At 41.9% G+C, this 22,454-nt stretch overlaps 1 pseudogene; it reads right to left on the bottom strand.

Moving 5' to 3' along the window:
• The window catches only part of LOC102532509 (sorting nexin-21 pseudogene), a 63,867-nt pseudogene extending 41,945 nt beyond the window's left edge, over positions 1 to 21,922 (bottom strand).
• Between the last annotated feature and the right edge of the window lie 532 nt (positions 21,923 to 22,454).

The following is a 22,454-nucleotide window of genomic DNA, read 5'->3' on the forward strand; positions in this document are numbered from 1 at the left end:
AATCCAGGGAAGAATATATTTCTGGTCATGGGTTTCAGTAGGTGCAATGGTAGACTTGGCACCATATCTCGTTGCCCCAGGCTGTCCTGGCGAGATGGGCACTGGGGCCATTCCCTATGGAGCCAACTGGGTGTGGTCCTGATTCTTGCTGAGGGTGGCCAAGCCTTGAGAGGGGAGGTTCCCCAGTTGCAAAGAATCCACTCATCCTTCAAAAACAGACACCTGAAAGAATAGGCTGACCACTGGACCCTTTTGGCCTGGGACAATCCCAGGCATTTTTTTTCCGACTAGTTATTAATGGTGCCCCTTCCTTTTGACTGTTGCATTGCATAATAAATGATATTCACTCGAACCGAAAGTTACTATATCCCAAGTCTAGCTTTCTGTGTCCTGATCAGATCCCAGTTGTCTGCTTATAAATGGCCCAGTTTATACTGAAAGCTTATGACCTTCAGCTGCTTTTAGCAATAGTCTATTCAAAAGTGACATTTTCTTGGAGCAGCCAGCCAGTGTGAGGGGGCAGAGTATCTGAGGAACAGAGTTGAGCGGAACATAAGGAAAGGTATATTCAATGCTGTTGGGGTTGGAGGACAGAAAAGATTTCACAAAGAAAACATTTTGAGGAAAGAGGGAAAGGTGTTGCAGGCAGAGGGGACAGTGGAGCCGAGGCAGAGAAGTGAGGAACAGCATTGACACCTTGGGGCAATTGAAAAGTGATGAGAAGAGCAGACGTGCAGAGAGCAAGCTGGGTGGATGAGCCACCAGGAAAGGCACTGGAGGGAGAGGTGGGGTCTGGACCACACCGGGCCCTTGGTACCTCGTTGGGGAGCTTCAGCTGAATCTTGTAGCCCCTGGAACTCATACCTGCCTATCTTCTGAAAACCTAGAAAACATTTTAAATGAAGATTTATTCCAAGCCAAACACAGACACAACTTTTTTAATAAAATTAAGAAATTGTAAATATGGACTCAGTATTGATTATGTCAAGGACCTATCAATCATTACATTTATTGTTTTGCAATAAATAAATAAATAAATAATAGCCCTTAATTTTTTTTTCTGAGATATATGCTTGAGTACATAGGGATCAAATGATATAATATCTGGGATTTACCTTAAAATATTCCAGCAGAAAAAAAGGGGAGGGGGAATCTTGAAAAAAGTGGGAGTGGGTAGAGGGAAATGTGGATGGTTGTTGGAGCTGGGGGACAGGGGTAGGCATAAGGGAAGAGATGTCTTGTATTTTCCACCTATGAGTATGTTTAGAAATCTTCATAACAAGAAGTTAAAACAAACAAAAAAAAGTCTATTCCCTGGGTCTCACCCTAGATCTGCTGAATCAGGATCTCTGGGTCACAGGATCAGATGCAGATGTTGGACTGAGGGGTGGTGGGAGACGGGCAGGAGGCAGGGAAGAGCCAAAGCCATGAAGGGTTGAGTCTCCACAGTGGCGCTGGGGAGAGGAGGGTGGACATAAGATGAAGTTTACTAGACAAGACCTAGCTTCTGATCAGATGGAGAAGGTAAAGTTGAAGGTGACTCTTGAGAGACTGAATGAACGGTGTCATTATGGAGATGGGCGATGGAGGAGCAGAAATGAACAGTGAAAACCAGAGAACTCACAGTTTTGGTTATTCCAAGTATTAAAATTATTTGAGTCTCCTCCTTTCAATATTTTTGCCACATTTCTTATTCCTTAAACTCACTTAAAGACTTGAATTCCATGCGAATAATACAGTTTGCTCCACCTTCCGGGGATGTCTTTTTTCAGGGTTTTCAGCAGGTCTGCCTTTGAATTAATTGGACCTGATTCAAAGGCACATACTCTCAGCCTTCCAGGGTCCACGGGTCTTTTGCGTTTTTCCCTCTCTGCCGTTCTCCGCTATCCTACTGGTTTTGTCATGAAAAAATAGGAAACAGCTTAGGGATTTTGGGTACACAAAGTACAGCGTCCTTTCTTCCCTTTAACCCCCTGGGAGCGTGGAGACACCCAGAAGCTCTGAGACCCAAGAGCAGCTGCAGCTGTGCTCTTCGCCTTTTTGCCTATTTTCCAGTCATTTCCTATTTTCAGTTGTAAGGACCTGAGCGAGAGACATGACATCTTTTAGGATATCCAGTTAAACCCCACGCTTTCAAATAACTAGGTTTTGATTTGCCCAAGGGACGCGAGGAAGTGGCCTGCGAGCGCCTTCTCTGTTGGGAACCTCTCTGGAGACCTGGTCTTTCCTGTAATCTCCACGGGCTCTTTGCGGAAGCCGTATTTCTTCCAAGTCTTTCTTTTCATCCCTGTCTGAACCTGCCTTCATCTTCTTAATGGCTAATTAAAAAATTACAACCAAGAGCATTAAATAGTAAACCCCTTCCCTGCTGTTCTCTGCTTCATTCCTGGGGCCCCAAGCAAAATGTCTTAAAGAGAATTTGAACGAGCCACCTTTCTGCTTTCTGAATGATAAACAGCATGCTAGTAGAGGGAGGCCTTTCTTCTAGTGGGTAACCCTAGATGCAGGGTCTCCTTGGCCAGATACACACCTTAGTCCAGAAAGATAAAGTTTAGGGGGCCCACATTCTCCCCAACATCGTTACGTTTCGCTTGGGCATGTTAAAGAAAATCGTGCTGGGTGGATGTGTTTCCTCTTCCCGCGCTGCCTGATGCCTCCCTTACACACTGAGGCAACTACGGGTTTTAAAACTCACGATTATTTCTTTCATTTAAGTTAGAAGTCTGAGCTTGATGAAAACTCATCCTAATTTGTGATGTGCACACTTCAGGGGCTGCTTGATTCCATTTGCAAAAAGAGATCTTGGAAGGCAATGTCTAAATACTAATCAACACAGCGCTCTCCTTCCATTTGTTTACACATTATCTCCACACTTTATTACGTATTTTAATAGGACAAGAGTTTAAAAGCCAGAATCAGACAGAGCAGACTCGGTCTATTTCAGAGGGTTCTTCATCAATTGTTTTTTTTTTTCTTTCTTGTGATTATACAGTTTTACTTTATCATCCCTTTGATAACAATTTCTGCAGGAAAATTGACTTTATATTTCATTTTTCCCGTCTGTTATCTTCACGGCATTCATACGCAAACACCCTTTGTGCTGCGTGGGTAATATAACTGATCAGGCGAGGCTGCGCCATAAGAAATCAAAACCATAATAATGTCTTTGGATTTTGCATTTTAAATACTGCGTTCATTGTTGCACTGAGGTTTCTGATCCCTTTCCAGACATTATGGAGATTACCTTTGGTAATGCCTATTTCATTGTACTTTGATATAAAATAATGTGTGTCATAAATCATCTGAGGGGCTGTCATTAAACAGAAAAGCACCTACTTAGGATATGTAACAATTTGCTTTTCTAATTTGAAGAAGATTGAGGCATTTTAATTATAGAGGGTCTTTGTCAATGAGACCAGAATTCAATATAAAATTGTATTCTTTCTGGAATTGTAGATTCGAAATAATAAAATCCTTATTCATTAATTTGACATTATTTTTTTGCAAGCGCTAAATCAAAACATTCTTGGGAGGGTTTCCTGAGGAAAACCCTACACTTCTGTCACCATTAATTGGAGAAAAAGTTATGTTTACTTATTCAACAAAAAAGACACAAGAGAATCAGCTTTTCTTGAGGGTTAATCTGCAGTTGCTAATTTAAGAAATTTTACAATTTGAAGCCAGGAACGGCATTATCCAAAAAACTGAGGAAAGACAAAGAAAATGCATAGGGCGACAAGGGATGGGGGAGGAGCTATTTAAAATTATTGGTATGCTTCATGGTTTTAAGATTGCTTCTGTTTGGAAGAGGATGGAGGTTTGACGCCTTCTCAGTGAAGAACAATTTAAAATTATTGGAGCCCTCCTCTTCAAAGGTGATCAGGGTTCTGCACACAGACCTCCTAGAGAGGTTTAAAATTATGAGAGGGCCACACATTGTTTAAAACATTGATTTTTTTTTATTAAATGGGTTTCCATGTTTTATTTCTTCAGTGATTAGGTAATTACAGCGATCTAGAAACTGAGGTCCTCATTCTGAAACTAGTTTTTTTCTCTTGGGCCCCTTCCCTTTGGTTTCCTTATGCTTTTTTTTTTTTTTTTTGCCCCCTTAATAAATTTTCTAGTTTCCCTCACTGCTGGGATAGACACATCATTCTTTGTTCTTATTCATAAATCACCCTGTGACTGAGGAACCAGGAAGTTATTAGGGGTGAGGGGAAGGTCAGGTCGGAAATTCAGATTGATCTAACCTGTTCTCGCAAGATAGCGCTTTGCCTACCTCAAACCCAGAGCCAAGCACCCGTGCGGGGCTGCCCCGCTAGGACTTGCAGTCCTGCTTGGTGAGGGCGAGGGCTGCTGCCGCTACGGGGGCATCACACAGGGCCGCAGGAACTCCCGGGTGGTCATCACCAAGTGCTTAGTTAGAATTACATTTGCCCAGACACATCAGACACTTTTTCCCTTTTTCTCTCCGGTTTGTCCTCTTTCCCTTCCCCTCTTCCTTTGTGTCTCATTGATATGGACAGCCAAGAAGGAAAACCTAAAGATTCAGTGCGAAGGCTGATCAGACTGGTAACGGGGGTCTTTTGGTTGTGAATTCTAGATGTTTCTCTTCTTGTGTTAAAAACTGGTCTTGTGTGTGCGCGCGCGTGCGCACTCACTCGTACAGACTCGTACAGACTATCAGGGGACGTGATGAGAGAGAATTAATTCAAGGACCCTAGCTGGGAAACAGGTGTGTTTTTCCCAGACTTTTCCTCCATTCCTGTAAGAAAATCCCTTCCCTCGCTCGCTTGTCTTCCCTGTTGGTTATTTGGTAAAAGGCAGAAGCAGTGTTCCATGTGTTTTGTAAAGAGCTCTATCAGAGTGAATTGGACATAGTATTACATTTTTGTCAGTTTGAACTCACACCTGCCACACACAAGGTTTTTTGGCCTGTCGTGCAAATCAGAACTTGGGTCTAAATCTAAAGGAACAGGGAGAGCAGTAGAGCAAAGCTGTCCAGATGTTGCTCAGTCTGTGTGACTGTAAATTTCAAAGTACCAGCTTTCCGTCCAGATTTTAGTGCATTGGGAACTATATGAAAATTCCAAGACATACTGGTTTATTGAAATGTCTGGCCATTTCTGTATGAATTTTGGAACAGATGTACTGAGGTAGGCAATAAAACTGTTATAATGAGGAACATTTCCACATCAACTCACTAAACTACTAATCTCTATTGAGGACCAGAACTCTGCAGCAGAGGAGGGCGATTTCATTATAATTTTTTAAAACTCAGTGTCAGTTACACAAATTGTTCCTTGATTTGAATTTTGGTCGAGATTTCAGGGGGTTGCTCTCTTCCAGATAGGTTGAAAATTGAATTTCAGTTTTACTTTTCTTAATCAATGAAAATAATATAGGAATGCATTATAGGGCTTTGAGTTTATCTTTTTGAAAGTTTGTCATCATTTTATCATTACATGTAAGACTCAAGAAGCCCAAATCTACCACTTGTATAGCTCAAGTGGTAGAGCACAGGTATGAGGTTCTAGGTTCAATCCCCGGTACCTCCTCTAAAAATAAACAAACCCAATTACCTCCCGCCCTGCCAAAATAAAAATAATTAAATAATATAATAAATAAATGAATTAATTAAATGAAAGAAAAGCCCAAATTGGGTGCTTGGAGTCCCTTTGGATTTTGAAGTCTGGGTCCCATTCTCAGTGTTGATGCTGGGGCTTGGTTTGAGTGTGTCGCTGACGTGACCGTCGACTTTACGGTTCATGCCTCTGAAGGAAGAAAATGGTGCGCCACCTTGGTTGACTCTTCTTGTTGCCTTCTCATCCTCAGCCACTTCCCAGCTCACTGACTCCTCCATTGTAAGATGAACAGAACTTTCCAGGATGCAGGCTTAGAGATAGGACCTTTGGATTGGTACCGAACCATTCGTATCCCTCTCAGGGATGTGCAGAGCAGTGCTACTAGAGTTTTGGAACGAATGGGGCTCCCTTGAATTCCTGACCATTTCTCCCAACAAGACTGACTGTTGATCAAACATCTTTTGAAAAAGAAGGAAAAACTGAACAATTAAACAAAAGCAAAAATTAAAGATGACTTACTTGATAGTATATGGACTTAAAAAAATTGTCTCTCAGACCTTCCTCTACTAACCTCCGGTAATTGGAAATTGGATTTTTAAAGTGATTAATTTTACTCGCTTATGATACCGGGAAGGCTACAGGAGGCTTTGAAGGCAAAGGAAGCCTTCTATGGGAAAAGGAAGGCAGTTGGGGCAGGTTCAGAAAAGATACAGGCTTTTACTACGTGAGGATCACCTGAAGGACAGGATGGTTGGGCAGCTGATGAATGAGCACATCATAGAGCACGTTCAAAACATAGCCGTGGAGCACTGTGTATAAAACAGATGAACAACAAGGCTCTGCTGTACCGCACAGGGAGCTAGAGTCAGTGTCTTGTCATAACCTAGAATGAAAAAGAATATGAAAATGAGTACGTATGTAGAACTGACACTACGGGTGTACACCTGGAACTAATACAGCATTGTGAACTGACTGTGCTTCAATTAAAAAAACCCCCACAGTTATAGAGGCCTTGACCTCCTCAGGCTCTTTTTTTTTTTTTTTTGGTCACATTTGGGAAATACTAAAACTATTAAAGTTCATTTGCGCTTCTCTGGAATTTTGAGTTATTTTTCCTAGCATGACTCAGTTTTCCCAAAGTAGGTTTTGTTTATTTCTTTTTTTTCCTTTTTGTACTATTGCATGGTCCTCACTGGTCACTTCATATATTTTCCTATGACTTCTTTTAAAAGAGTCCAGCAGCCTTAGGAAAGCTAAAAATAAAAAAGACAAACAGCGGGAGGAGGCAATAGAAATAAAAGGAGAAAATGTTAGTGACCTCTATTTACTGAGAAAATCATCTCGGTTTTCTCTGAGCAGCGCCTCAGAGGCTGAGAGAGGCCCAGGCCACTTCCTTTTTTTGTTGTTTTTTGTTTGTTTCCTGCTTTGTTTTTCTTTGGCCACCCTTGGTATATTAAAAAGCAAGCGTGGTCAAAACATGGATTAAAAAAACCGTGGTGTACTTCAAATATTTATACTTACCAAATTAATAATTGTGAAACACACAGAAATACCATGACCATATGGTTAAATTTATCTGAAGATAAGGCCAAAAGTCAAAATCTGATGTTTTCATGAATGTGAGCCTTGGGACAAATGTCCCTTTCCCAATGTGCTTCCCACTGTCCAGCTCCATGTGGGACGGACACCTGTCCCTGGCTGTGTTGCCTACGTATTGTGCATATTGTGAGCTGGGTACCTCACTTAGGGCCTGGCCACCAGTGGAGCTCAAAAAAAAAAAAATACTAGTTTCCTTCTCCTTCCTTCTGCCATTTTTTCATTTTACTTAGACCTGAACCGGGAAGATGGTCTTAGGCCAGTTTGTCAATATATTCATCTTGCCTTGCAAACACTGCTCAGGGAAGGGGGCTCATTTGCATCCACAATGGTGTGCTTCTTGCTCACAAGGAAAGGAAAGAAGGATGCACTAGCTCTGAGCTACCCGGGAGGTGCCAGGTTTCTTCTCCCATCCTGCTTCCTTCCGTGGTCCTGAAGAGAGATTTCTATATGGGAATCAGCAGCAGCATTCATGCACTTTATTCTGCTTTTAAATTAAATTTTTATCATGGAAAATTTCAAACAGACAGAAAAATAGAGAGAATAATAGAAGGAACCCCCATGGACCCATCAGCAATCTTCAGTGATGATCAGTGATGTGCTTTAAAATACACATCTGTGGGAATGGCTGCAGGGAGATGGAGGTGTGTGTTTTCGCTCCGTGACAGCCTTTGGTTTACACCTGTGCGTTCCTGCAGCTCAACCTCATACACCTGCATCCACAGAAGGCTTCCTAATTGCCTTTGAATTGGGAAAACTGTATCACTGCCATGGAAAGGGGGATTTAAAACGAACAAGGTTAGAATGACTTCCTCCTAAATTCATGCTTTCCGCATTCTTAATGTAAGGCATGTAAGTAGTTAAAGATGTTTATTAACAACTAGGGGCAAAAAGGCAGAAAACCATTGGCTAAACACTGAAGCACGTTTTCTGCTTAGCTGCTTGTTTCGAGAGAAGCCAGATTCTGTGTGTGTGTGTGTGTGTGCGCGCGCGTGTGTGTTTGTAGAACTGGGAAGAAAAACTAAGAAGGAGAAATAGAAACACCTCAAGAAAAGCCAAGTTACAGCCCTGATAATCCCTAAACTAGGTTCTTGCAGAGCACACCTGGCTTCTGGAAAGGAGGCTTTTCTTACTCTCAGTGATAACATCAAGTCTGCGGCACAACAACAGAGCCACTGACTCATCCCATCATGTAACGGGAAGCCACACAGCTCTCTCCACCAAAGTCTGCCTCTGGTATCATTATCATGTGATGCTATGGCTTCTAGTTTAAAAAAAAAAAAAAGCATGCCAAAGATGAAGCAGAACTGAACCGGCACCAAGAGAGAGCACATATTTACGTGCTGCTAGTAAATGCCAGGGCTGACTAACAGGGCAGGGGTGCAGGCAGCTTTGGTGGCCACCGGGAATTGTGACACTCACTTCAGGGTTTCACCACTGAGAGCTGAAGGATCTCGCCTTGGGAAAGAATTTAATCTCTGTGAGTTTCAGCTCACCCACACGTGAGAGCATGAAGACAATCCTTGCCTTCTAGCTAAACGGATGCCAAGAACATTGAAAGGAAGAGTGATGGGTGGTGGTGACCATAAAGTGCTTTGGGATCCTTTTAAAAAAAAGACCACAAAGTTCTTGCATTGTTATTACTATATTCCTCATTCTGCACATTTCATCCATGGGACTCATTATTTTGTAGTGAGAAGTTTGTACCTCTCAATCTCCCTCACCCATTTCACTCATCCCCCAACCTCCCGCCCCTCTGGCAACCACCTATTTGTTCTCTGTATCTAGGACCCTGTATCTGTTCTGTTACATTTATTTATTTGTTTTGTTTTTTAGATTCTACATATAAGTGAAATCATATAGTGTTTGTCTGTCTCTGACTTATTTCACTTAGCACCATACCTTCTAGGTCCATCTGCGTTGTCAAAAATGGCAAGATTTCATTCTTTTTTTATGGCTGAGTAATATCCCTTATATATGTATACCACATTTTCTTTCTCTGTGAATGCTAGTTTTTAGAAGACTTCTGAGTCCCAAATTGCGCATCAGGAAAGCTAAGATTCTAAAATAGTCTGAAAGGAAAACTTGACATCAGGAGGACTACAGAGATGCTTGTTAAGAAATATATACAATAGCCAAGACATGGAAACAACCTAAATGTCCATCGACAGATGACTGGATAAAGAAGCTATGGTATATTTATACAATGGAATACTACTCAGCCATAAAAAATAATAAAATAATGCCATTTGCAGCAATGTGGATGGACCTGGAGAATGTCATTCTAAGTGAAGTAAGCCAGAAAGAGAAAGAAAAATACCATATGATATCACTCATATGTGGAATCTAAAAACAAAGACAAACTTATTTACAAAACAGAAACAGACTCACAGACATAGAAAACAAACTTATGGTTACTGGAGGGGAAGCAGGTGGGAAGGGATAAATTGGGAGTTCGAGATTTATAGATACCAACTACTTTATATAAAAAAGATAAACAACAAGTTTCTACTTTATAGCATAGGGAACTATATTCAATATCTTATAGTAACTTATGGTTAAAAAGAACATGAAAACGAATATATGTATGTTCATGTATGACTGAAGGACTATGTACTATACACCAGAAATTGACACAACATTGTAAACTGATTATACTTCAAGAAAAGTATATTAAAAAAGATATCCTAAACCAGAAGTGTGTGTATATATATATATATATATATATGCATCATTTTCTGTGTTAAGGATTACTCAAGGTCATCAATTTTTATAGTCTTCAAAAACACTCCATTTTCTAACACTGGTTATAGTTAGAGTTTAAATACACCTTGTTCTCAATAAGAGCAAATATTTTTTATTTGGTGATTTCTTCTAAAACGTAGGTTTTCATTCACTTGATTTTCAGATGAACAGCATTATCTGTCTCTTTGTTCTTGTTTGCCTCCTAAAAGTCTGTAGGCCATGGGGCGATAGCTAAACACTTTAGCTTCATGGAGGTTAGGAGCCCATGTGGTTTCAGTGACTTCTGAAAACGGTCAAGGATGGAAAACCACTTATCTTTATGAATTTTTTTAGCAAACCCTTTACTTCGCAGTATTCTGAGGAACAGGGATGACACCCTCAGGAAAACAGCTGCTGAGAAGCCTTGGGCTGGGTTAGCGAGATGCGGCAGGAATGTACCTAGTGGGCAGTGAGGGGTTTGCGTGGTGGGTGGGGCCGGACCAGAACCCAGGTCTCCTATGGAATCGCCTCTTTATGAAGAATGTTATCACATCCGCTTAGCACTTGAGCCTGATCACTCTCTGCCAACATTTCCTCAGACTCCAAAATGCAAACTGCTAGAGGGTTTTGATTTATTTCCTGTTGCAGGAAGCAGTGCCTCAAATATCGTAAAACCTCTCTTTAAAGGTTTCCCACCTGAAGAATGGACAGAGGAGGTTTTCTCTTAGCCCATGACGGTAGGGTCCCTGATATATGTTACTGATGGAAGAAGTAAAAAAAAAAAAAAAAGAAAGAAAGAAAGAAAGAAAGATCCTCCGTTTTTGTTCCTGCACAGCTTAGAACAAATTGAAAGAGAGATCTAGAACTCAGACCGATGGAAATGAACCTGTCAGCTTTGAGAATAAGCCTTAGGTCCGTGGGCAGCCGGGCTTGCTAGCATCTCACCTCTGTTAGAGTCATGCTCACTGGGTCATGGCCAGGGGAGTCTAGGCTGAGGGCGTCCCCCAGAGCAGGCACACGTGGCCTTGAGTGACCTCCTGGAGAGAGAACCAGCCAGTGCCAGCCCCACTGCTTAGGGCTTCTCTCCAACTCCTCAGAGTGAGAAAAGGAGAGAGAGATGCTCAGAAAGCAGCTCTGCTTGTGCAGATTGCTTCCTACGAAGACATGAGCGGTAAGGAGTAAGTCTTCCCCAACAGAAAATGTAAGAAAACAGATATTCCTACTGAACTGAACGTATGAGGATACCAAAAAGTAAAGTGTCACAAATCCACATTCCAATCATTGAGAAATTTTTGTAAATGTCAAAAGTTGAATCCCTTAAAGAACACTGACTAGCTCAAACAGTTCTTCCGTCATTGAAGGAAGGAAAAGCACTCCTTTCAAGAAATTTTAAACTTAGTTTAATAACATATAAAACAGTGGCTATGTCGATAACATTATTTCTTATTTATGAAAATTTCTATTAGAACACCTTCATGGCTATACCACAGTAGACTTGATCCAAGTTCTATTCAATTCTTGGAAGTAGAAACAGGCAATTTTTTAAAAGTCTTTAATTCATGGTTATGGCAGCAATGAATTCAGCAAGGTCCCTATGCCTCCCCATTTGCCTGAATCAAAGATGCTTTATCATGTTAGCAATTCCAGGCTAGTGACACAGGGAGAGAAATGTGGCCACCCAAGGATCTTTTATGATTTTTGTCATGGGACTGCCTGTCACCCAGAGAGGTCTGTTTCCACTCCAACCCTTCCTAATGAATCTGTTCATTTGGCTGAGGCACTGAGAGGCTGGAAGCAGGCAGGCTTGCCAGGGCCAGTCTGAGATGCTGGCCCTTTAAGACTGGCTTGCGCCAGAGCCCATTCAGGCTAACCCGAAACCCAGCAGTGCCAGGAGTAGATTCAGTTCTGGTTTGAGTTAAGCTGGGTCTCAGAGATTCCCTTCCTTTGCACAGAACATTTGCAAACATTAAAAAGTGACCTGGGCTTCTTATTTCAGGGGTAAAGCTTTATGGTGTCTTGGGACAAAGAGGAAGGTAATTCAGTTAGGCGGTAACACAATCGCCTTTGATAAACTGCATTTTTAGGTCATCTTGGATGCAGCAAGGGTAATGGATGGGGGCAGGGTGGTCTCCTTGACGAATGCACTCCCGAAGTGTGCCAGTGCCGGAAAGCCGGCTGTCTGGCTGCTAGGTTCTTTCTGTCGGAACCCACCCAGTGGAAGGGAATGTTCTACCCATTTGGAGAGGGCAGCAGCCTCTCTTTTGGGTGATTTGTTATAATGACGATGATTATTGTTGGATTATTATAGTCGCCCACCGGCAGGACTATAGTTAAAAATTTGGCAGTGTTTGCATTATAAATGACTATTTTTACAGCTCGGCTATAAAAGTTTACTTAAGTCTGAAATTTGATATACAAGCTCTCCATCCAGGAGTGCTTTCCTTTCAAATAGAATCTTAAAAAATGGTTAATAAAATTGGTCTGTCTAATTTTTCTGAGTTATATGTGTATTTTGGAAAAACAGAAATGTATCATTTGTGTAGGCTTCCTAGCACTCTTTCTCCGTTAGCCTTGAGTTTAAACAAGATGCTATAAAATGTAAGCTATTCAAACTGAGCTTGGATGGACTGAGGGAAAAAAATGATACTAGGTACAGGGCCAGACTAGATTTATATTTAATCTTGAAAACTCTATCTGTGGCCCAGAAGTGGAAGCGCTTTTGGAACAATTATCACCGTGCATTTTCATTATGCATTTTATACCTCTAAGTACATAATCACCTGCTCATGTCTATCTGATAAATAATGAGATTTTTATTTCACATTTGCATTGTTAATTACAGTATATTACAGAAGATACCAGGCATCTGTTATTAATAGAATGTAATTTAAAAAAAAATAACAAGGGCACTTTAAATAGATAAAGAGAAAGCACCCTTTATTAGAGGCCACCCAGATCTGGTGAGGGCTTTTTGTTTGGACTTTAGGGTAGAGGTGGCAGGAATGGAGGAAAAATACCACATGAACTGAAGCTTTCAAGATAAACTATAACGTGCCTTACAGTCTGGCAAGAGTTTATGTCCTTACCTCAAGGAAGGAATCACAGGTTTTGTAAATGCAAAAGCAAGCAGAATATATTTAATGTTGGGAAGATGAAAAACCCAACCCATGGGTTCCTTCTAAGAGTTTGACAACCTCTGGTGATGACATGAGGGTCCAGTTGGAAAAGCCAGTTCTAGGGCGTCTCAGGATAACTGTCTTCACTACTGAAAGATTGTTCTTCTGAGCGAGGCCCACTTTCTTCTCCAGCTTATGTGCCTGGGGTCTTGTTGAGAGGTGGTGTGGTGAGAAAACTGACAGACTGAAAATCTAGGAGCCTGGGAATTCTCCGTCTGCCAGTTTCCATAACCACCCGGGTGGTGGTCACCTCTCAGTGAATGAGGAGGACTGACATTGCCCTCGCAACCCCAGTGGGCTGCACTGGGCATCAAAGTGCAGCGGATACACTGTGAGAAGCAGGGGCAGGATAAATAAAATGCAAGTGACCAAGTAGTGACTACCCTTTGGGAAAGGCTCTGCACAGGCTAGTGGTGGATGCCTGTTCTTTTTGGTAATAGATTTTGTAGCCTCATCAGTCACCTCATATGGGATGCAGAATTGTTCTAGCACCATGAACTCCCTCAAGTGATTCCCCAGTATCATACCCTCCATTCAATTCCAAACTAATCTATTCTCCATCATTTTGAGAATGTTCTATAAATGGAATCACACAGTAGGTAACCCTTTGAGATTGGCTTTCCATTGAGCATAAAGCCTTTGATATTTACCTAGGTTTTTTCGCATGCTATCAGTATCAGTTCCTTTATGCTGCTGAGTAGCTTTCTGTTGTGCATGGGTATTATTGTTGGTTCACTCATGGAAGGACCATTGGGTTGCTTCTAGTTTGGGGCTGTTGCAAATAAAATTGCTGTGAACATTCATGTACAAGTTTTCATGTCCTTAGGAGAAACATACAGGTGTATGATTGCAGGGTTATATAATAACTGTGTGTTAAACTGTCTGAGAAACTGCCAGACCGTTTGCCAGAATGGCTCTGCCATCTTCCGTTCCTGCCAGTGATGTATGAAAGATCCAGTTGTTCTGCATCCATGCCAGCATTTGGTATTATCAGTATTTTTACTTTAACCGTTTTAATAGGTATGTAGAGGTGTGTGTCTTTGTAGCTTTAGTCTGCACTTCTTTTTTGGTTAATGACACTGAACAGCCGGCCCTCCATGTATTATTTGCCATCCATAGATCCTCTTTGGTGAAGTGTCTGTTCAAGTCATTTGCCCATTTTCCAGTAGGAAATGGGCTTTGGAAGACACTTTGCTCTCTGTTACGACTGTGCTCTCCCTAGGGTACCTTCACAAGAGGCTGTAGTAATAAATTACATTTCTTTCCAACTATCGTAAATGCTGGCCATGCTGTGATGGGCCACAAGGCAGCACTCAAGAAAAAAAGCAGCCTGTCATTTTCTTCTAATCTATCTTTTCTTGGTTCCATATTCCATGTCTACAGGCTTAGAATGTTACTTTTTGGTTTTTCACCAGGGACAAGAAAATCTCACTAATTCGAATGATGAGGGAAAAAGGGAGAGTGGAGCCAGGATGCCTCAAGGGAAACGGCAGAGGGAAAGATGTTTTTAAAGAAATGCAGCAAGATTAGAAGTCTGAAGACTATCAGAAAATCAAGAAAGTCTGATGTGTAAATATTACATTTAAATTAAATTAAATAGCCAATTTAGAGGACGACTAACACCATTAAAACAGATATAGAATTGAGAATTGACCTTATGAAAAGAATCTTTCATTCAACATTGGTGTGCATTCACAATATTAATTGACTTAAAAAGTTTACTTTTCTAGTTCTGAATCTTTTTCTCAAATGAAGATACTTCTGAAAATTCCTAGGAAAGGTCATTTAACATTTTTTTACTGAATAAATACTAAAAAGTAAATTAATCTAAGGAAAATAAAATTTATGATAGTCTTACTTTGAAAATCTAATCAAAGCACAGAGTTCCTTTAAAAAAAGAAATTGTGTGACTGAAGAAGTTGGGGCAATATTGAAACACCCTTAATATGAGGAATATTTATTTTGAGATGCTTGTGTATTGGAATTCCTTTACTTGAAAGCCACCTCCTTCGGCATGAGCATCCTGCCTTGTGTCTTACATGGGAGAGACCCTGCTCTGGGCCAGTCCGGGTGCATCCCTCCTCCAAGGAGAGGATTCTGAGCAGTCAGTGGAATGCCCACCTGGAGCTTGCATTACTCCTTCTCCCTTCAGGTCCATCGCAGGTCCCAGAGCCCAGGCATTCCCTGGCCAGAGGGACTGAGCTTCCTTCTAGCACATGTACAGGTCTCAGGCCTCTTCTTAACACCTCTTTCATCTTCCTGGGGCCAACCAGGCTTCCGGTGTGCTCACTGGGAGGCCCCAAGGGTGCCGAGGGATGTCTTGTGGGCTCTGGCTGTGGACCTCATTTGTACTGTATGCTGGGGTTCTCTGTTCATGCATGTGAAGCTTTCCCAGTCCAGGATGGAGCTGGGGTGGGCAGAGATGGGGACAGGCGTCAGGCTGGGGGTGGGGGTAGGGAGTCAGGAGCATCTGTGCCCCAGCCCCAGACCCCCAGACACCAGGGCCAGGCCTGCTCATATAAATGACCCTGTGAGTTTTCAGAAGAAATACATTTCAAGCTCCAACTCAAAATTCACCTTAACACAACTGAAACAGTCCATTTTTTAACTTGTGTGGTGTGTTTTACATCCTAACAGAGAGACTCTTTCTGACAACCCCTATAATATTTAGTCTGTACCGTGGAGTTGAGAACTTAATTCTATCCTGTCATTTACAGCGAGCTGTTGTTTTATTTGCCTTTTATTTTATTTTGTCTCCAACCAGACTGTAAGTCCCTAGAGATAGAAAATAAGACTTAGGCCTCTGTGGTAGGTACCTACTCAGTCTGGTAGAATTTTGAATATAAAGTAGATAATAAATACTTGTTGCTTGACGGATAAACCTGTAATACCTTATAAATATGTTAAACAAGACTTAGGCTAACAGTTTTAAAACCTGGAATTGTTGAGGAAAGAAGCAGTTTCTCAGGGATGAAAGAACATGCTGTAAAATTAGCAAAGGGAGAGTAAAGGAGAAGTCATTTGAGCGTCTGGCTTCGCTTGGGGACTGAACCTGCACACACAGGCCTTGTGCAGCCCGGGCCCCTTCCCCAGGTCCCACCATCACCCCGGAGTCTTTAAAACTGATCCTGGGGAGGGTCTCGAAGACAGGGCCGATTGCAACTGTAAAAAACAGCGGTAAGCGAGGGATTTGAAGAGCTCTGTTGTTTCACAGAGAACAACTTATTTGTGCCCCGATCAACAGTACATAAACAGAACAGGTCTGCATGTGATTGAGAGGATTATGTGTTAGAGAATCGGCTTTTGCCATTAAGGTACCACCAGCAGTAACTCCTGCTGCCCTTCTGCTCTGATACTGCCACGTTTTCCCATAAAAATATCAACAAAAGTCAGTTCATTCTTCTCCAGATCAGTGTCTCTTATTTTTCTAGGGTCTAGAGCATGAGCTTTGTGACAATTCAAGGCGTTGATTTGTCTTCTAATGCAGCATGGTTTGATCTGACTGTAGACTAGACTCCTTGCTGGCTGCCTGTACACTGGGGTCTGCTCTGGGAATGGGGCCACGCTGCCCATGGAGCAGGGGCCTCAGGGTGTGGTCCGGGGGCCGTGGGGAGCCGGAAGTCCGTCAGAAGGTTTGCAGAGCCTGTGCTTTTTTTTTTTTTTTTGGATAATACTAATACGTTATTTGCTTTCTCATCTCATTCTTTCATGAGCATACAGTGGAGTTTTCCAGGGGCCACGTGATGGGATGACATTATCGCTCTGATGGATAACAGACTGTGTACTTCTGGGGTCTTCAGGATTTCTCGGTCTTAATTTCTAACATAGCCAATACCTATAGATATAACCTACATCAACAGAGGCTCTCTGGGGTCCTTAATTTTTAAGCAACATAGAAAGGATCCCAAGATTAAGAAGTTTGAGGAGCACGGCCTTAAAGACAAAAATAACTACCTATATTTCTAGTTCATCCTCAAGTGGAAAGGAGCTAAAGTTTAGTAGAAAGTCACGGAGATGATTAAAAGTTAGAGATGCGGATTTGTAAGAGGTGGAAGGAGTGCGGATTGATAGCTCAGCTCAGAGAAGCTGGAGAGATGCCCCAATAATGATCGTCCGGTATGTGAAGGGTTGATGTACAGAACAAGAAGAAATTGGCTTGAACTGCACTATGCGAGATTTAAACTAGAGATAAAGAGGGATTCTCTGACAGGGGTTGTTAAACAGCAGAGTGGGTGCCTGGCAGGCTTGTGGAATCTCCTGCACTGGAGGTCTTTAAAAACCGGATAGATTTCTGTCTGTCTGGGATGATTTAAATGTGACCATGCCAGAAAGCTCAGGGCATGGAACAGATGATGTCTTGGGCTCCCCTTCCAGCCCCTTGGTTCTATAATTAACTTGATGAAAGGAGTCTTAGCGATTTGCAGTGAAGGGTTGAGACAGGAATGTGCTTGCTGATCCTGGGATAGGTCATGAGTGGGAAAGCCAGTGGCTTGCTTCATGGCTGGTGGCGATCCCAAATCCCCCAGGACATGATTGATGTCTGGAGAAGTCCATTTCAGGTCAGATTGGGGACGGGGCCCCCAGCTCCCTGCCCAACCCTCCTCATTGTCTGGGAATAGCGAGAAAAGAAATTTGCTAGGTTGATTTCAGTCAGCTCGAGTGGGACCTGCAAATTTTCAAATAGTAGACAGAGATATTTAGAATGCTTATGATTCTAAAGGGAAAAAATACAATCCTTAATTTTTTAGAAGGACAGTGTGAGAGAGAGTAAAGCTGTTCACAGACATACTCTCAGTTTTACTGTGTGTGGGGTGCTTTTCTTTTTCTTACAGAATTAGCAGAACTTTATTGCTTCCAGTTTTCAAAGACTTTTTGCATTTTAGAGATTAGAGTTTGAAGTTTACCTGTACTGGGTCAGTGATCCAGAGAATCAACCAGATTCTAAGGCGGTTTGTTTCCTTTGCTTATCACTTGAATTTCCATGAACAATGCACCTGGGTCAGAACAAGGGGAAGGAAAGAATGCAGATTTGCTGGGGTTACTGTGGGATTCTGACATCAGGGACAACACAGCAGAAATCAGTAGAGCCATCTGGGATAATGAGCTGGATTAGAGAATATAAATGAGATTTTATCTAAATGTAGACCTCCACTCACCGTGGTCTATGTTGATACTTAAAAAATATTCGGATCACGCATTATCTTGGCTTGGGTTGATTGATTGAAAGCAGAGAAAGAAGACAGAGCTGGGAAGACCCCCTTGGGTACTTGGAGAGACTGTGGGGGTAGTTTGATCAGATACCTTTCAGGAAAACAACGCTGGCAGATAGCAGATAACCCCCATTGTGGGAAATGATTACCAGGCTCTGTCTATCTCCCAGAGATTCTAAGAGGCTACTGACCTCTCCTCTGACAAAGCCTTCCAGTGTTGAATGAGGTGGGAAGACCAGGCCTGGGGCAACAGGGTAAATACGCATGCTGTCCCGGACAGGAGGAAATGGGACAGTATCACGGAGCCTGTGAGACAGTAAACCTCTTTGAATGTTAAGACCCGTCATGCAAATTCTCAATTAAAAGAAGGTATCTTCCAACCTTATTTTATGCCTCACATCTGTGCCCCTTGATGTTGAAAGAAAGGTAGGGGGTAAGGGGGAAGGAGGAAAGAAATTCCTGTTTTCAGAAGGCATAGAATTAGCGTAGGTAAAGTATTATTCCAAAAGATATCTAGTGAAATATCACAGATGAGAATTTTAAACAAGCTTGTTAATGTTCTTATCCGTCCAACTTCCTTTGCAGCTAAGCCAGCTAAAATAAAGAAGGTAAGGTCAATGTAACATTGCAAATCAGCTATACTTCAATTAAGAAACAAAGGCAAGGGCATGCCCCTGGGTAAAAGTTTATCACCTTTGTGGATTAAGAAAGAAAAATTTTCTTTTCAAACCTGGGAAACTTGTGACCGTGAAAGATCTAAATAAGACTAGAAAAGGGAAATGTTACTGCTTTGCTTGCTTTTCTTTTATCTTTTTCTTCCTTCCTTTCTTTTTTTTAAAGCCCCATGCTAAGGCAGTCAAAAACAGCCCCCAGAAGAGGCTGTGTGTGTTTAATGCGTTTGGTGCATCATATTTGACGCTTTGACCTTCCCTTCATTTATCCGAGCTGTTGTTCAAGCAGTTGCATCTGCCTGCTGCACTCTTCACTCTGCTTTCCCCATCTGTCTTCCAGCCAAAGTTATACTCATTTTCTAAGACTCAGTTCTCATTCCTGCGTGGAGCCCAAGATGGTACCCACTCCCTCACAGCTGTATCCTAAGACTAAGTACTGTCACCTTGCACCAGCGTCATTTGTGTGCATGTCCATGTTTGTCACTTAACTGTGTGCTCCCACAGAGTGGGGGCCAGGTTAGTTTCAAATCGGAGTCTTACACCTAGTAGTTGCTCAGTTAATGTTTCCTCCTGCATCAGATTTGACTGAACACATCTTTTCCAGAAAAGAAACAAGATCCAGATGCTACTAATAGATTTCACTTCTGGAAATAGATTTATTAGACCATTCAGCCAAACGACGTAATTTGTGCATTCAAAAACAGAAGTGATGGGAAAACCTATTTCTACATGCATATTTATTCAATATATTGTAATTCAATCATACAGCAGCTGAAAAAAATGCATGTACATGCCTGCACATGTATGTATATATATTTACATACAAATGCAGACAATTCATTTCCACATTTTAGTTTTTCAGCCATAAACCACATAAAATCAAGAAGAACTAGAATAAAACATTTTAAAATGTCAGATTAAAACCCTTGGTGAATCACAGTCTGAGTTTCTTACGGGAAACAACCTAAGGAAGAATAGAAAAACAAGTGAAATGATCACTCTGTGTCTTCCTAACACAATTTCTTATTTTTGTAAAAATACTGTGCTTTGAAAGGCTGATATATTTTCTAACATTTTATACTAACGGTTTCCTACTGAAAAAATGTGCAAAGATGACATCTAAAAAGTAATATATTCCCTGTTTTTATTTTTCCTCTGTCCTTTATGCGGGGAAAGTTAACAAATTATTTTCAAGGGAGGAACATGACATTTCCACAGATGGTTACTTTCTAGTACAAATGCAAATTGCAGAGAAAATAACTTTTTTTCCCCATGGAAAATGGTCTCTGTAGTTGTACAAAGCCTACTTTAAAATGATAAGAAACATGAAAAACGTGAATAATTACTGTTGGAGGAGATACAGTTGTGTTTAAGTTTCTGCATTCCCCTTATATTTATTCTCTGCTTCTCTGATTCCGCCACCAAGTTTTTTTCAAATCAGGTTTCAAACTTGAATTAATTTTTGCTCAGTGTGAATTTAGATGTGGGAGAGTGTGTGCAAGTGTATTTTACACATTTTTTAAAGCTTCCTTTGAGAGATTTGTTTTTGAAAAGTTCACTGTACTTGATTGCATAGGTGTTTTTTTTTTTCTTGTTAAGGGCAGAAGTCAACCATTCCAATTCCTGTTTTTATACGGAACCAGAAATCCAGAGTAAGTCTCAAGCTGGCAGTGACAGAACTCAGGCTGCATCTTGGGGTTATTTCCTATATTCCGCTTTTAAAAATCTGACATTGATTTGCTTATTTTTCAGCAAAATCATGCCCTATGTAGAAACCGTATTGATCACAATGTTAGTGAAAAGTGCAGAACCTGTGATCTAAAGAACATAGGCTCTAGAAAGATTGGCTTAAAAGCATTTCTGTTTTATCCTTCAGTTTTCTAGAAGGTCTTGGAAAGAAGCACTGCCAACCTTGGTAGGAGCAGGATTCTTAGTGTGGAACAGACTCCAAGTTTGGTTAGACCACAGTGAAGGGTGTTGAAACCCATTAGTAATTAAGAGCATGGCTCTGTGCTGATGTGCTTTATGGTATATTTCATGCTGCTCATGCACAGTAGGTAATACACATGGATTCAGCATAAATTTAATTTTGCACATTAAGTAAAGTGCAAAAGATAAATTATGCCTGAAGAGGAGCCACCAGCTGCTGTAGCCACTTCAACTAATGTACCCCGGAGGTGCCTGAGCACATCAGTTGTGTTGAACCACTAATGCATCCTGGATATCTGCATGGATACATTTGCTGTGTGAGAGCCTCCTGGCTCTCCGGGAGGGGCCGGGGAAGGGAACTGGTCCAGCTTCCTGGGGCTGAGCTGCCCCCTACCCCAGCTCCGGGCTCCTGAGCGTGCTTTGCCATGCCTGGCCTTGTTCAAGGGCTCAGTGGAAGGGATCTTCCCACAACCTGGGGAAGTGAGACGGTACAGGAGGGACCCCCAAGCATCCCACCCCTGGCTTAGCTGAAGGACCCAGAGTCCATGTGAAATGGGCATTCCACCGTGGATTCAGAAATCGGAAAGGATGCTTTACTGCAAAGATGGCTGAATTAGAGCTGCTGGGGGAACACTTATTTCTGAATTTCTTGGCATTCTTGGACCTCATTTCTCAACCTTAATGTTCACTTTATGGTCCTTTTTTTTTCATATTTAATATATCTACATCCCATATGGGGAATTGAAGCAGAACACTCCGAGGGCTTTAAGGAAGAAAACAGATCTCCACTCTGTGGCAGGATTCATTCCTGTGGCCGCGAGTGTTGATGACACGCTTTAAGTTATTTGAGATGAGTAAGCAGTTACGAGTTCCACTGGAAATGGGGCTCCGATGGTTTTCAGCCAAACCCTGATAATGGAAGTTTCATCCTCTTGGCCGTCCCCTCCCGGGGCCCCCGTGACTGCACCTGTTCCAGGCTCGCGCTGTTTACCACGAGGTGGGAGGAAGGCGGCAGCGGTGGCTGTCCTCATGTCCTCTTGCCCATTGAAAGCACCCTGCTAGGACTGGCTTTCTCTTAACAGTCTGTTCACCATACCCCTTCCTGGGCTGCATGGACTCGGTGGGCGGCGGCTTAGAAGAGGAAACCAGAACTCCCGGAGCCCTGGGACTAGGGCAGCTTACTACCAGTCCGACCCCAGGCTAAGTCCTTTACCTGCATCATCTAAGTTCTCATGGAAACCCTCTTATTTTCATTTTACAGAGGACCAATCCTGACATTTTGAAGCTCGACTTACTTACCCAAGGGCAGTTGCTACGGATAAAAGGCAGAGCCAGGGTTCAAATGCAGATAGCTGGGTTTAGAACCTGTGTGCTTTAGGCATTTTAATACACAGCCTTTGTGTGGTGATTTTTTTCTTTTCCTTGCCAAGTAGCATAGGGTTTCTTCAATTTATTTGTTTGTTTTTAAAAACAACGTAGATCACTCTGCCTTTAAATGGAAATTTTCTCTTGAAAGGAAACTAAAGATGTTCTTCATGTAGGAAGTCAGTTCATGGTGCATGA

The sequence above is a fragment of the Vicugna pacos genome, chromosome 15 (assembly GCF_048564905.1).
Source record: "Vicugna pacos chromosome 15, VicPac4, whole genome shotgun sequence".
Lineage (NCBI taxonomy): Eukaryota > Metazoa > Chordata > Mammalia > Artiodactyla > Camelidae > Vicugna > Vicugna pacos.